General features: G+C 27.3%; 1 long non-coding RNA gene across 2 annotated transcripts in view; it reads left to right on the plus strand.

Moving 5' to 3' along the window:
• The window catches only part of LOC103308354, a 140591-nt gene extending 126529 nt beyond the window's left edge, over positions 1 to 14062 (plus strand). For both annotated transcript variants that reach the window (XR_003840256.1, XR_003840255.1), the window contains exon 4: positions 11840 to 14062. This is a non-coding gene — a long non-coding RNA (uncharacterized LOC103308354). The remainder of the gene's footprint in view (positions 1 to 11839) is intronic.
• The last annotated feature ends 487 nt before the right edge of the window (positions 14063 to 14549 follow it).

The following is a 14549-nucleotide window of genomic DNA, read 5'->3' on the forward strand; positions in this document are numbered from 1 at the left end:
AAATGTTCCATATTTCTACTAATTATTACAATAGTGTTATAATATGCAATCTATGAATAAACAAAATAATAAATATTTTTTTTTTTGTGAGCTGAAAAAAATCATGTTTGAGCTACCTTTTAGCTATATTAATAAACTATAAACGCCCTCCAAGTCTCAATAGGAATCTATAATTTATATAACTTTTATTGAAAACGGCCAGTAGTTTTCGAGTCTATTAATTTTGGATAAACCAACGTAGGTTAAAAATATTGTATCAAAATTGTTATATCCGATCAATTATATTATTTATTATTATTAATATATTATATTACATTAATGTGTAACTAATTTGTGGCAACCATTTATATATGAAAAAAAATACTAATTTTCTATACTATTACTATTTTATATTAATATATGCAACCAATGTAATCATTATTTATACCTATTTACAAAAATCCCACAGAAAATGATCGTTTCTGGTTACTTTTCCCATTTTTCTTTCTGTAGTATCCTCATTCGGAATACTATACAAATATTTGAAGAAAAAAAACAAATGAGGCAATTCGGTCCAGCCGTTCTCGATCTTATACCAACGAGCAGCTTTTCATGTTTTGTATTATATAAATGAATGTTTGTCTATTTGTCTGTCTGTCTGTCTGTGTGTTTTTTATGCATTCCTAAACCGTGGCTGGACCGATGTTGATGAAATTTGGTACAGAGATAGATTAGACCTTCGGACAGAAGATAGGCTAATTTAAAAAGGAAGAGGAACAACCCCGGGAGGTGCTCGAACAGGGATTTTGAGATTTCCGATGGACATTTTTGTTTTTAAATGGCTATTATTATTATTTTTAACATATTATTCATATAGAGTTGGCATTTTTAATGGGCAAAGAAATGCATCGGATCGGCTTGTATAAGATAAAAACAGTACGTTTATTATTAATATTATTACCTAACTACTGATAAATACTTAAAAATAACAAATAATTTTTTTTACATCAGTCCATCTTCGGAGGAAAAATATAATCTCAGTAGATTGTTATCGAAAAGAAGTTTGGCCACCCCTGCGGCCTAAACCATTGCGCTATATAATTAACTATCAACACGTGTGTTTCGTACACTTGTTTAGGTATCATATATCCGACATGAGGAGTATATGTATATAATAATATGTGTGTATATACGACGTATCAGAGGCACTATCGTTAATGGCTATATACTATGCTCTGGTATGGGTCGTACTGCAGTAGGTATTTGACAATATATGTGTCTTTGTCCAGAAATCTGTCTCGCATAATAATAATATATATTTTAATGATCGTACGAATGTTCTAACCTAACTAATATTATGTGGCCGCGATGACTTAAATATTTTAATGACGAGAGATTTTTACATTCCCGAGGCTGACGTTTTTTTGACGTGATTTATTTAGGCATTTATATTAGTTTATATTATATACCACGATGGGTATATTAGTTTGTGCGTATTTATTTTATTTGTTATGGTATTAATTTATTTATTATTTCAGTACAAATAAAAATTTAAAAAACATTGTGGAAGACAGACACAGCATAATAATAAAGGACAATTAATATTAAATAAATAATATGATATAACAAATTATTTTAAGAATTAGAAATCACCGAATAATTATTAATGTTGAAACACAAAAGTCATATAGGTACTTATTTATTTGTATTTATTTATTTCTACTAACAAAAAAATATAATAGTATACAAATATACAATACGTGAGATATATAACTAGAAGTTACTCTACACTGAGGAAGACCCCCGTGTTGTAGAGTAAGAGCACTTATTATTCAGTGCCAAACACAGTTGATAAATAATAATAATAATAAAATAATAATGATAGTAAGAAAAAACCAAACAAAGTTCAACTGAATAGTTGAATATAAAAATAAAAATTGTAAATGGTAAAATAAAGTAAAAGAAAAAAATCACATTTTAGTACTTTAGATGATTAAAGATTATTGTAGAACTGTTATTTTTATTATAATTAATAATAATAACAATAATAATAATTATTATTATTATTATTTATTATTTGATAATATTATATTCTACTATGACAGGAAATATCTATTATGTTTAACAAAATTTTATGTACGATCTGAAATAATTAGAAAAATCGTTTACATTATAATATCAAATTTAATACATAAATTAAGACTGATATTTAAGGGATATTTACTATTATTTGTTTTTGTACAATGCCGTATTATACCGTATAGACCTTTCAGTACCTTAAATTATCGAAAATCGAACACAGGTTATGATAAATTGTATATTAATAGGTATATGGAAATTTTTTAAATAGCTAATAATTTCAGAAAACATTTTAAAAACCACAAAAATACAACAATTATTTTGGAGTAAATCAATGTTATTTAAAGTTATTGTTACCAATCCTGATATATTATTATCTAGTTACTAGAAATAATATTAATTTAAAATAATGTAGTTACAATTTATTATTAATTATATCGACTAAATTCCTAAAAAAAAAATTTGAAAACTTTTGCTCTAAAAATTATTAAAATTCCCTTATTCTTGAATAAAAATAAGTGAACGAAAAAAGAAACAAATAAAACCGTTCATTTTTCTCTAAAAAATTAACGAAATTCCAATGTGTTCCATCACACGAATAGGGAGCTGTGTTCCGGAATCCGGTTAAGTTCCTGAAAATTAAACGAAATCATTGGAACAAGTTCCTTCCAAACGCCTGTGTACAATATTATATTGGGAAATCACAGTAATATTTTTACTCTGTAGTACCTAGGTATACTTCGTTTGTTCATAAAATCATATACGTAGGTATATTGACTTTGTATAAATCATGATATCATATTATTATAATATTATATAATTAATTATTAATGTAGGCATAAAATGGCAGATTAGGATATCGCCTAGAGCTTCGCTCTTTACTTTTTCCGTTATAAGTTCCGTATGGGGTTTAAATAAGTTATAATACTCTGCTTGTACGACTAAGGTTTGAGCTCAGCATATTTGATGGTTCGAGAGTTGCACAAATGCGTATGCATGAATTCTGTTAAAACCATAGTAGCTGATAGGTAGGTGGATAGGTACCTACTCACTTTGTTCCGCCTTAATACCTCATATGAGACGCGTATATAAACAAATTAACACGAGTTTCAAAAGCAAACATTAGATTATTGTTTTTGTCTGCAATAGTAGCGGTCTGACCGAAAATGATTACTTATAATATAATATAATATTATTTTGATCTTAAAGCGCGTATATTATGAATCGCATACATATTTAGAGGATATAATTATAATATAAGCGAGCACTATTTGTTTTCCCTCTCTGCAGCGATCGCAATTGCTTGCAATACGGCAAAATTTGCAGCTTTCAGCAGAACCGCAACCATGTGTCGGTATATATTTAGCTAGTATACATTAGCGTGAATTGCTAACCTATTTTCAAACTCAAACCGAATAATAAACATTATTAAACTAATTTATATGTAAAACTAATTTGAGAAACTATTGTATTACCTGTATGCAACTAAATACCCCATTTTTTGTTGTAAGCTAATAACCTTAGCAGTTGAAGCTGTACCATGAATAAAAAAAAAAAATTTACATTATATTATAAAAACATTATTCGCGTTTGTGCGTTCACATTATCTGTTTTATTTATTCTATGCAAGTTGTATAAAATATTACAATTTAAAAATACTTAAATATTTCTTTAAAACATTCAATATTGTAAAAAATCCATCGAATTAAAGTTTTATTATAGATCGATTCACTCAAATTATAAATGCTGACAACATTGGTTGGGTTTGCCGAACACACATTTGATATGTTGTACGTGGGTCTAAGAAAGAAATCAATTAATGGTATACGCTGACATCTTCTCAATATGCCATTATTTAGTAGTGTGAAAAGTTGTGATTTCATAGCACTTAAAATTGCGAGAACATGCGTTCAAACCTTAAATATTGCTAAAAATTGTCAATAAAAACAACAACAAAAAACAGAAACTTATTCATTATTAGATACCTATAGGTGCTAGGGTATACTTATTAGAAATTTATCACTTAAAATAATAATTATTTTTGTTCGACGATAACCATAAATTACACAAACCACGATCAAAATCAACAGATAACAAAAGTGTAAAATTACAACCAAATAATATAAAATTATTAACGCCGATGCTTGCGTCCGTATGGTCTATTTACTTTAAAAATAGTTTATAATCAAAAACACGTTTATTAAAGTATTATTAAATAAATACACCAATTTTTATTTTTAAAAAAACAGGTCAAAGTTCACATATTTCTTTAAAAGTTCAGAAATTGCACTAAAATTTGAAAAATATCAAAATATATAAGACTACGCAAAATTAAATTTTTAATTCAATTTCTCCAAATTATGTAACAAATTTTAGGTAAACTTACCCTGCTATTCCCAAAGCATTTTAAAAGAAATATGAAATTGCTATAATACCCCATTCCTGGTAAGTTATGTGTATAAAAAAGTTTTGATCCAAAAACTAATCATTGTAAAATTCGGATATAATAGACTATTCGGATCCACATAATTTTCGTATGGAGTTTTAACGGTATGGTATTAAATTTTATACCATACATAATATTTAATATTTTTAAATTTAACAACTCAACTTTGACGTACCTACCCGATAATAATAATAAAAAAAAACGGTATGAAACAAACTGACAACGATGGTTTAAATTCAAAGCATATGTAATCCGGCGTTTCGAGAATTCGACAACACTTATTTAAAAAAATTAAAACTTTTCACTTAACTAACAGTATTGCAGTTGTACAAAATATAATATTTACAAATTTTAGTAAATTAAAATAGTTTTATTAGCTCCCAAGATGAATGTATTTTATGATTGCACAATAATAGTTGGGGATTACTTATACATTGGTATATATATTAATATACATAGAAAATTGGTTATATATTGGTTTTTAGAAATTTTGTATGTTTCTGATGTCTTTTTTTTTTTAATTGAATACTGAAGACCATCGATTTCACGTTAAATTCCAAACTAATCATACGCGTGTTATACCTACGTAAATTATAACACATAGTACTTATAATATATTCAATATTATTGCATCTTCATAATAAATTGTAAAAATGTTAGAAAAAAATCAGAAATATATATTATATTCTATTGGCTTGGTTTTACTTCAAAGAATTTACTCTCATATTTTAACTCAATAATATATGTACAATGTGTGTTATTGTTAAGGGTTGCATTTCTTTGTCTATTAAATAATTTGCGTCACGGCCAACAATTTTGTATGTACAGCGATACAACACATGTGGTTCCGGTGGTGACTGGTGGATTATCATTATAAATGGCTTCATACATTATACATAATATTCTATATTATATAGGTGCGGAGAAAATATTATTTTAAGGGCGTTGCATGCTGCGATTTGCTGTCTTTGTCTAACACACGTGCAACATAAGAATAACGACCTAAGCGCCTGACAAAAAATTAAGGTAGGTACTTCTAGTTGTTCAATTTAAAAAATGTAAAGATTTTTAAATTAGTAAACAAGTTTACTTTGCATCGGTCGAAGTACTTTTTTAATATTTTTTAATACAATTTATAAAATAAAATTATAAAAAATTTAAAATTTAAAATGTACATAAAAATTATATATTTAAAATTCTCATCAAAATATTGTCACAATTGAAAAAGTACTTCGACCGATGCAAAGTAAACTTGTATGCTAATTCAAAAATCTTTACATTTTTTAAATTGAGCAACTAGAAGTACCTTAATTTTTGTCAGGCGCTTAGGTCGTTATTCTTATGTTGCACGCCGTGTGTTAGACAAAGACAGCAAATCGCCGCATGCAACGCCCTTAAAAGTAAACGTTTATTTTCTCGAAAAGTCTTAACGTTTTTGCGAACAGTTTTTTTTTTTTTTTTGATAATTAGTCATTATTTTACTCAATGCGCAAAACTATATTTTTTTACAAATTTTATCGTTATCAAATTTTGTTGTTTTTTTTTACTTTTTAGATTGAATATCTTGTTTTATTATATGAAAAAGTGATTTCCAAAAATCGGGAAAGTGGGTTCTTACCTTAAAATATAATAATACTTTCAAGGTGGCCCATCAATCAGAATCCAGGGGGGTGACAATAATATCATAAGACCAAGACTAAGAAACAACAAAATTGTTTTTATTAAAGAACATAAAATAGATATATATGACATAGATAAACGATGTACCTGTGTATTATTACGTCATGTAATATAATATCATCAGTAAATAAAGTTTATTATTCAAAATTAAAAAAAAATTGTATAATTTCACATTTGTCTAGGGGCGGTGACATATGTCACCACCTTGCACCGGCCCCTAATGGGCACCTTGATTACCTTGTATAATACATATTGTAATAATTATATTGGCATTGAATTCTCATTGGAGAGTTCAGCAAAGTTAATAACTTGCCCAAACACATTGCATTTTTCAAAAAAATTCGCCCAAACGCAAATTACCCTATAACTTGATAGAGAGAGAAAGAGACGTAAGATTATATTATACAGATGACTGTGTTTTAATTTACCTGACTATAATAGTTTGAATAGTATAACACGACATGTGCTAATGTGCCATAGTTATATAATAAAAATCGAATTATTTTTTACAATAAATAGGCCATGGGGGCATGCTGTTTTTAATCAAGTCTTATACACCTAGTTAAGTTCATTGTGAATAACTTTATAGAATGTTGTGGACTTACGCATGACTAATCAAGTGTATATACTATCAACGGTCATATAGGAACAGATGGGCTCGAGAGATTCTATCAAGCTTGTAAGACTTAATTGCTTTGAGAAAGAAATGCCGTTGCATCTACATCCTACGAAACATCAAGAAAAAAAATATTTTTCTTAGCTTTGGACGGCGTCACACCCGCATGTGGTGTCGTCTCCGTCTTACAAATGTACAACATAGCAAAAACTGTTTTACTTGGGACAAATTTTGTCTTTCTGTGTTTGTAGTAATGGCATGTGCACAACAATTTCTGAGTATAGAGGTTAGAAAATTAACTATGCAACAGCGTGCCTAATATTTTTTAGACAACATAAATACAATAAAAGTTATTTACTTCTAAACATTTGGTTTTTTTGTTTTTCATTTGCTTGTAAAAAATGATTAGATGGTGCTATTAAAAAAAAAGCACGTTGTTGCGCAGATGAAGTTCTTTTTTACGTGTTGGGAAAATTTGAAAGTTCTACAAGAAGTATGGTGCGAGAAAAGTTGTCCCGCGCAAAAAAGTTTTTGCTATGTTGTACATTTCTAAGACGGAGACGAAACATGCGGGTGTGACGTCCTCTTAATAATCTTATTAATGAAATATAACTCATTAACTATTTACAGTATTATTTTTAAAATTAAGTTCAGATTATAGTTATTAATGTACCATCGTGATCTGTGCTGAGAATTAATAACTCAGATTCTTGCTTATATTTTACCCTTCGTGGATTGAGATTTGACACGAGCTTTTCAAATGACAAAACTTAGGTATATTATTTTTTAGTAAAAAATATGTGTCGATTGATTTGGGTACGGAAAATAATATTTTATACTTCTTATAAGTAGGTAATCAGATTATTGCTATAGAAATTTGTAAAATGCTTTTCGAAAACTTTGAAAATTGTTTAAACATTATACAGGGTGTTCAAACACGACGCAAATAAACTTTGTTGTTAGTGTGTTGATATTGTATGTAGGTATGGCAAACTCAGACTGGCAGATAAAATGGTCCTGTCAAATGGGTATTATTTTTAATCTAAGTAGGTTAAGTAAAAACACTTATTCAGTACATTATATACAACTATACAAGTAATTGTGTATTAATTTTAAGTCGAATAATCTTTTCGTTTTATTAATGATTTTGATCTATTATTTGATGGCCCGTATCATGTTTAATATTGAACTCATTCAAAGGTTCAGTAGAAACGTACAGATAATAAAGGCATATAATTTTTAACTTCCATGTGGTATGACGCTGTAACAGTCATTGATTATAATAATTATTATAATTTAATAATCATTATACTATATTATTATATATTACTACTTACTAGTGTGATTGAATTATTTTATATTTTCAATGTAATTGACTTCAAGTTAATATATATTTTTTTTATTTTTACCATTCCCGGAAAATAATAAATTATAGTAGTAGACGGCCCCTTTTGTTGACGATTGATATATTGGCATCATTTAAAAGACTTATTTTCTCAATATTAACATCGTAATACTAATAACACGAATATAGTAAATGTATCATCATATTATAATTAATTATATAACATTCATCAACGTTGGTTTTCTAGTGGGTACATTTTTATTAAACCACTGATTCAATAAAACATCGATGACAAGTATATATCATTACACACTAATGAAGTTATTAAAAAGGTAACACACTTTACTTTAAATATTATGATATAAGATAATGTGTGTACAATGTTATACACACTGTACCTAATAAATCGTAGGACGTAAATCCGTATACGTAATTTATTTTATCGGGAGCATATCTAATATAAGCATATTCGATAATATTATTGTAAACACTTAATTTAAATTTTTAATGTTTTTTAATGAATAATTTAAAATATAAAACCATAATTCATGCAATAAATGTACTAAAATCAGGATTTTTAAATTGATTACACCGATATTATAGTTAACAAACACGATTATTAATACATAAATCATAATATATTCAGACATTCAGTGTAAAAAATATCGTGTATATTAGTACAATGGAATATAATAGAATACATTGTTGTAACGGTAACATATTTATAATAATATAAATAATTAATATTTGATGCGAAAAAACATCGACCCATTTATTAGAAATAGCCATTGAACATTACGTTTTCAATTATTTTATATTTTTTACATAATATAAAATTTACAATTTTATCATTTAGAAAATATTTTGTAATATTATTATTCAATCGATACAACACTCACGTACCTATGTCTAGAATTAAAAAATAACAGTTAATCAAAGATATTATAGACTACTTAGCATACAGGATGATTTTTTAAGCATGATCATGCTTCCCTTTAACACGGGAACATATTTTATTCAAATTCTGATTTTTAAAATTTTTAAATATACCTAAAGATGATATTTTAAAATGTATGATATTTGTTGTACTATTCAAGTTGTGTCATGTTGTGATTCAAACTTCTATTTTTTAAATAAAATATTTTTAAATAAAAACCACCCCCCCCCCTATTTTTACTGCAAATTATTTAGCGGACGATTTTCTTGAAAATTCTAATTTATGTAAATCATAATTCTAATGAGTAGTTTCTGAATTATTAAAATGAATATAACTACTAAATATATGTAGTATTTATTATATTTGGATAATTTTTACAAATTACTAATATTGATAGATGAATAGTAATTACTAACTTTTTCAAAATCGTCTAAGCTCCCATATTTACTTAACCCATAGCTATATTATTCTTAGTAAATACTCAAAGTTATATAACTCAAAAACTATTCGTTCGAATTTTGATTTAGATACATCATAATTCCTTAGAGATTCAAAAAATCGTCTTCAATTTGAATATATTATGCAAAATTTAAGCATAAAAATAGCGTGAGCGTGCTTAAAAATCACCCTATAGTAAAAGTTCAAGGCCTATGCAGTTAAAGATGAATATAATATTATGTATGTGATCTTAATTTTTTATAGCATATTATAAAATATATAGAGTTAAGAGCAAGTACAGACATCATGATATTTTATGTTTATGTCGATACAAAATGTTAATAAAAATATTAAATTTAACTTTAACTTGTATGTTAGGAAAAAATAACATTTTCTTCAGTATATTTGTACGTTTCGGAAAAAAAAAACGTACATAGGTACTACACAAAGTGTTCATGTATGATTTCTGTACATTGTTCGCTCGCCTTACATTGGACAAGTCGTCTTACGAGAACAAAATAATATAAAAAGATATGGAGTATATAGTATGAAGGGAGGACAATGCTACGTGTAGTGGAATATGACATTTATTATTTTGCTAGACAGAAATATCTTCGCACGTAAAAGGAATAGGTTCTCGTGCCTTTCATATATACTTACTTTTATCTTTTACTTATATTTAATTGAAAAAATTCTCGAAAATAGCTGATGTGAGGTATACTCTACGCGTTTCTATTATTTATTTTTTCTATCTAGAAGTGGGTTTGTTACTTTGAAATAAAGGTCAGTCTTATATACATCATACAGCCACGTATGGCCAAACAATTCCTAAGGGCGTATGTTATCAAAATAATATCCATTCAAACAGATATAAAATACAATATAGTATAAGCTATTATAAACTATATGACAATTATTATTTGCCATTTGGTATGAATAAAGTGGAACATAAGTTATTTTTTTAGTTAGGTATAAGATTTTATATTATTTTATTTTATATTATTGCTTGATAGCAATAATTATTTAAAAAATATATAAGTATAATATAATAGGTATACGCATAGTACAAGGGGTAACAGAAAGACCTGACAAATTAAATAACTTTATAGTTATACAATCAATATTTAAATTTTAAACCTATTTTTTAATTTATAATTCATAAACGATTGCGCTTCAAGTTCAGTAGAACATTAGTTATTTTTTGATACTAAAAATTTAAAATGTATTTATTTTTACAAAAATTAGATATACTTACCTAGCCAATTTTTAAATCTAATTTTTAGACGAATTTTGATGGTTAAAACTTTTATTTAAGTCAAGTAGCTTATTTTTTGTAATCTTATAAAACATCAATATAATATTTTTCGAATAAATTTATTTGAAACGTATAATTTTTTTAAAAATAATCTTTTTGAAAGCGTCATAACATAAGTAAATTTCTTAAATTATTTATATCCCTATAATTTTCGTAATATTGTTATCATACGTTTAACTAGTTTCGATTTATTATTTTCATTTCTCAGATCTTTCTGTTACACCCTGTATATACGTTAAGTAACTTAATAAGATCAAGCTGCAGTGGAGCGGTATCTGAAAAGGGATGGGAATCAAACACCTGAAACAGTTAAAATACCTCTCTCCATAATCAGTCATATTTTCTTAAATCATATTATATCATAAGGAATAAAATATTTACCTACTATATTATAATAATATAAGCACGAAAACAAGTACAAAGTTTCGTGTTTAGCTCGAGGACAGCACAGATTGTAGAAAACAAATAAAAAACAGTTTTTGTTGTTGTTGTTTTAAATTTGGGAACATAAAATTTAATTATTATTTATACCTCGTGGACATTGCGGAACAAACTTCGTCAGAGCTGCAGCTATATTGTCGTCAACTTAAAATCATTTTTTTTTTTTTTTTTAATGATAACTGCTTCACACGCAATGTCTCCTTCTCAGACCTCCCATATTATAATACATACCCATATCTAGCTTGTACACAATGCACAAATATCATTAAATTACGGAACATCGATATGAATAGCTGGCACTAATCGATAGCAATATTAATTGAAGGCGGACAGCTGGCGTGAAAGACTTTATTAACACGTATTAACACGTGCGCGTATTGTTTAATTTTTTTGAAAAAAAGTATAATGATACGAAACAATTTTGTCTTGTTGTACCTGTTCTGCTTAACGAAAATGAATATAATTTATATAATAATAATAGGTTAATAACTCAATTCCATAGTAATAATAATAATAATAATAATAATATAATAAGTAATATTCTTTTACTGTATATTTTATAGTTTCCCCGTGGAGCGTAATGAAAAACGACTGACAACCGAAGATAATTTTAAGAAAAACGCCATCAAGCGTGATGGTTTTTATCGAGCTCGGATCAAAATCGATACGTTGAACAGGATAACAAATTTATCCGATCACGTAGGAGTATCGCCGATGTTTGCCTACAATACACATGAGTACATAACGCACACACACACACACACACATTGTGCTGGAATTATGTCGTGCTACTACGTATATGGTCCTACAGCAGATTAACAACTTAGGTATAGACGAAGAGCAGCAATCGATGGCGGGTACTCACGTGATGAGCAAGAAGGACATTTTCCATTTAACCGTTCGACAAATATAGTATATAAGTTAATGTTTTATATGGTTTTACATTATTATGTTTTTACTGTTTTTATTTGTTTTGTGTTTTTATAACTTATATGTATAAATTATTATGACTCGGGAACAATATTACCATTTTAGGAAACCCGCACTATTTTGAACGTATAGGTATAAACTATACGTCACCGAAGTCCCACCCGGTGAAAGTTCGACTTTCCGCAAACTTTTCGACAAACTGCGGGTAAAGCAGGAATTTTACAAAGAGCTGATCAAAAATGTACAGGAATTATTGAGTAGTATACTAGGCGTCGTTCATAACCGCACACTTTCAAAAAAAAAAGGTCACCACCTGCACCTCGCAGCAGTGGGCATGACGCGTAAAGCTCTGCAAACACAAAAAGAAAATTTCTCATATTCCGAAGCCACAGCGAACACACCACCATCCGATCAACCTCTGCAAATCGTCACCAATTTCCTTAACGAGTTACTAAACCCCCTCCTAGCTGTTCTAACATCCTTGATAACCAAAATCCCACTCCCCATCACTTACACTCCTTAATAAATTATCGCACGTTTCAATAATAACGAAATTAGTTTAATTGATTAATGATTATTTACAAACATTAGAGTGTACATTTATTTCAATTTAATTATATATTGAATTATTTTTAATTATTTTTTTAATAACATTAAAATATGTTTAATTTTCAACTGTCAATCAAATGTGTGCGGTTTTGAACTGTCGACCTTTCAAATTTCTCTTTTTAACAATAGAACAAATGTGTGCGATATTGAACGGTGTAAAATGTGTGGTTATGAACGGTAAGTGTGTGGTTATGATGACGACCGCCGAGTATATACTCAATTAGTATACTACTTAAAATATTATCAAGCAACAAATTTCGCAAAATTCTAGGTTTTAATAATGTAGACTCTAGTAAAATCAAAATGTCTTATGTGAGAGCACATATGCCATGGGGCGTACAGGTGAAATATAATCTAAAATATCCTTTAGGAAATATTTTGTTGACTATTTAGTAATTAGGTTAGTGCAGTACTTAAATGAAACGCTAACGTTATATATAAAAAAAAAATGTATTGTGGCTTATTAAATGGGGAAAAGAGTAGTTTATAATTGGCTTTTTTTTAATTAACAACTTCCTAGTAAGCGTTTGCATTATTGATGTTGTTAGTTTTGTTTTATTTTGTCCATTGATGGTTTTATATAATATTAAAAAATTAAATTATTTCAATTATGGTTCACATAATTTATTCGAAATTGTTAAAATATATGTTATTCGAATAATTGAATGGGTATACTGCTTACTACTACTGCTTACTACTTACTGTTCTTTGTACTGTCAATCTAACATATTTGTAATGTAAATAATATTATGTAATATTATATTTTTATAAGTCATTTTTTTTTTTTGCTAAAAAATATAAATAAATATAATTAATAGAAAAGTTATACGGGTTATCGAGCTATGAAAGTATATCATTAATAAAATGATATAACTGTATACATTATTGTCAATCGTTAACCATCCTCTAACTCTATATTTTTATATAATTAATAGCCAATAGGCAGTGTTGAGACTTATCTAGATAAATTTATTTAAATCATAATATTAATTATTCACGAATTATTCATTAATTATTCATTTTTTTCACTAAAATTGTTCTTACAGAACACTATCCAATTGACAATCAGTACATGTTATTAATATGATATTATACTCATAATATTACCATATTCCCATGTTTTACCAGCAAATTTTAAGTTGATACGTACTTTGAAGATTGAGACATTATTTTACGAAGTTTTTCGACAAAATAAATTGTGTGCCTAATTGCACATTTGCAATTTAAAAATACTAAAAAAAAAATGTTATATATAATATTATCTAGATAAAGGTTAGATTATCTTTATCTGTATCTAGATATTTTTTTTATAAAATCATCTGTATTTAGATGAAATTTTCGTTATCTATTCTCAACACTGCCAATAGGTAATAATTTGGGCTGGGATTTTAATGCCCTAAAAAAAACCAAAAAAATGCTTTTATTCCCTAAAAATTCTTAATATTGCACTAACAAAATGTACTAGACTATTTTTATTTCTTATAATTTCGATGTAATTTCTTATATAATTTTGGTGTAAATGGTAATATACATTTTAAAGGATTGTACAAAATGTTTACAGACAGAACTGATCGTTTTGAATTTCCTTAATCTGGAAAAACAATTCTGTACCACAGAAATCAACTAACGCAAGTCCATTTTTTGAAATTTTGAGTTAGTTATACAATCAGAATATGCTTTGATCTTTTTAAAAGTGTTAAAAACGTAAGTCCTGTATACAATAAATGTGGTTAT

This window comes from Acyrthosiphon pisum, chromosome X (assembly GCF_005508785.2).
Source record: "Acyrthosiphon pisum isolate AL4f chromosome X, pea_aphid_22Mar2018_4r6ur, whole genome shotgun sequence".
NCBI lineage: Eukaryota > Metazoa > Arthropoda > Insecta > Hemiptera > Aphididae > Acyrthosiphon > Acyrthosiphon pisum.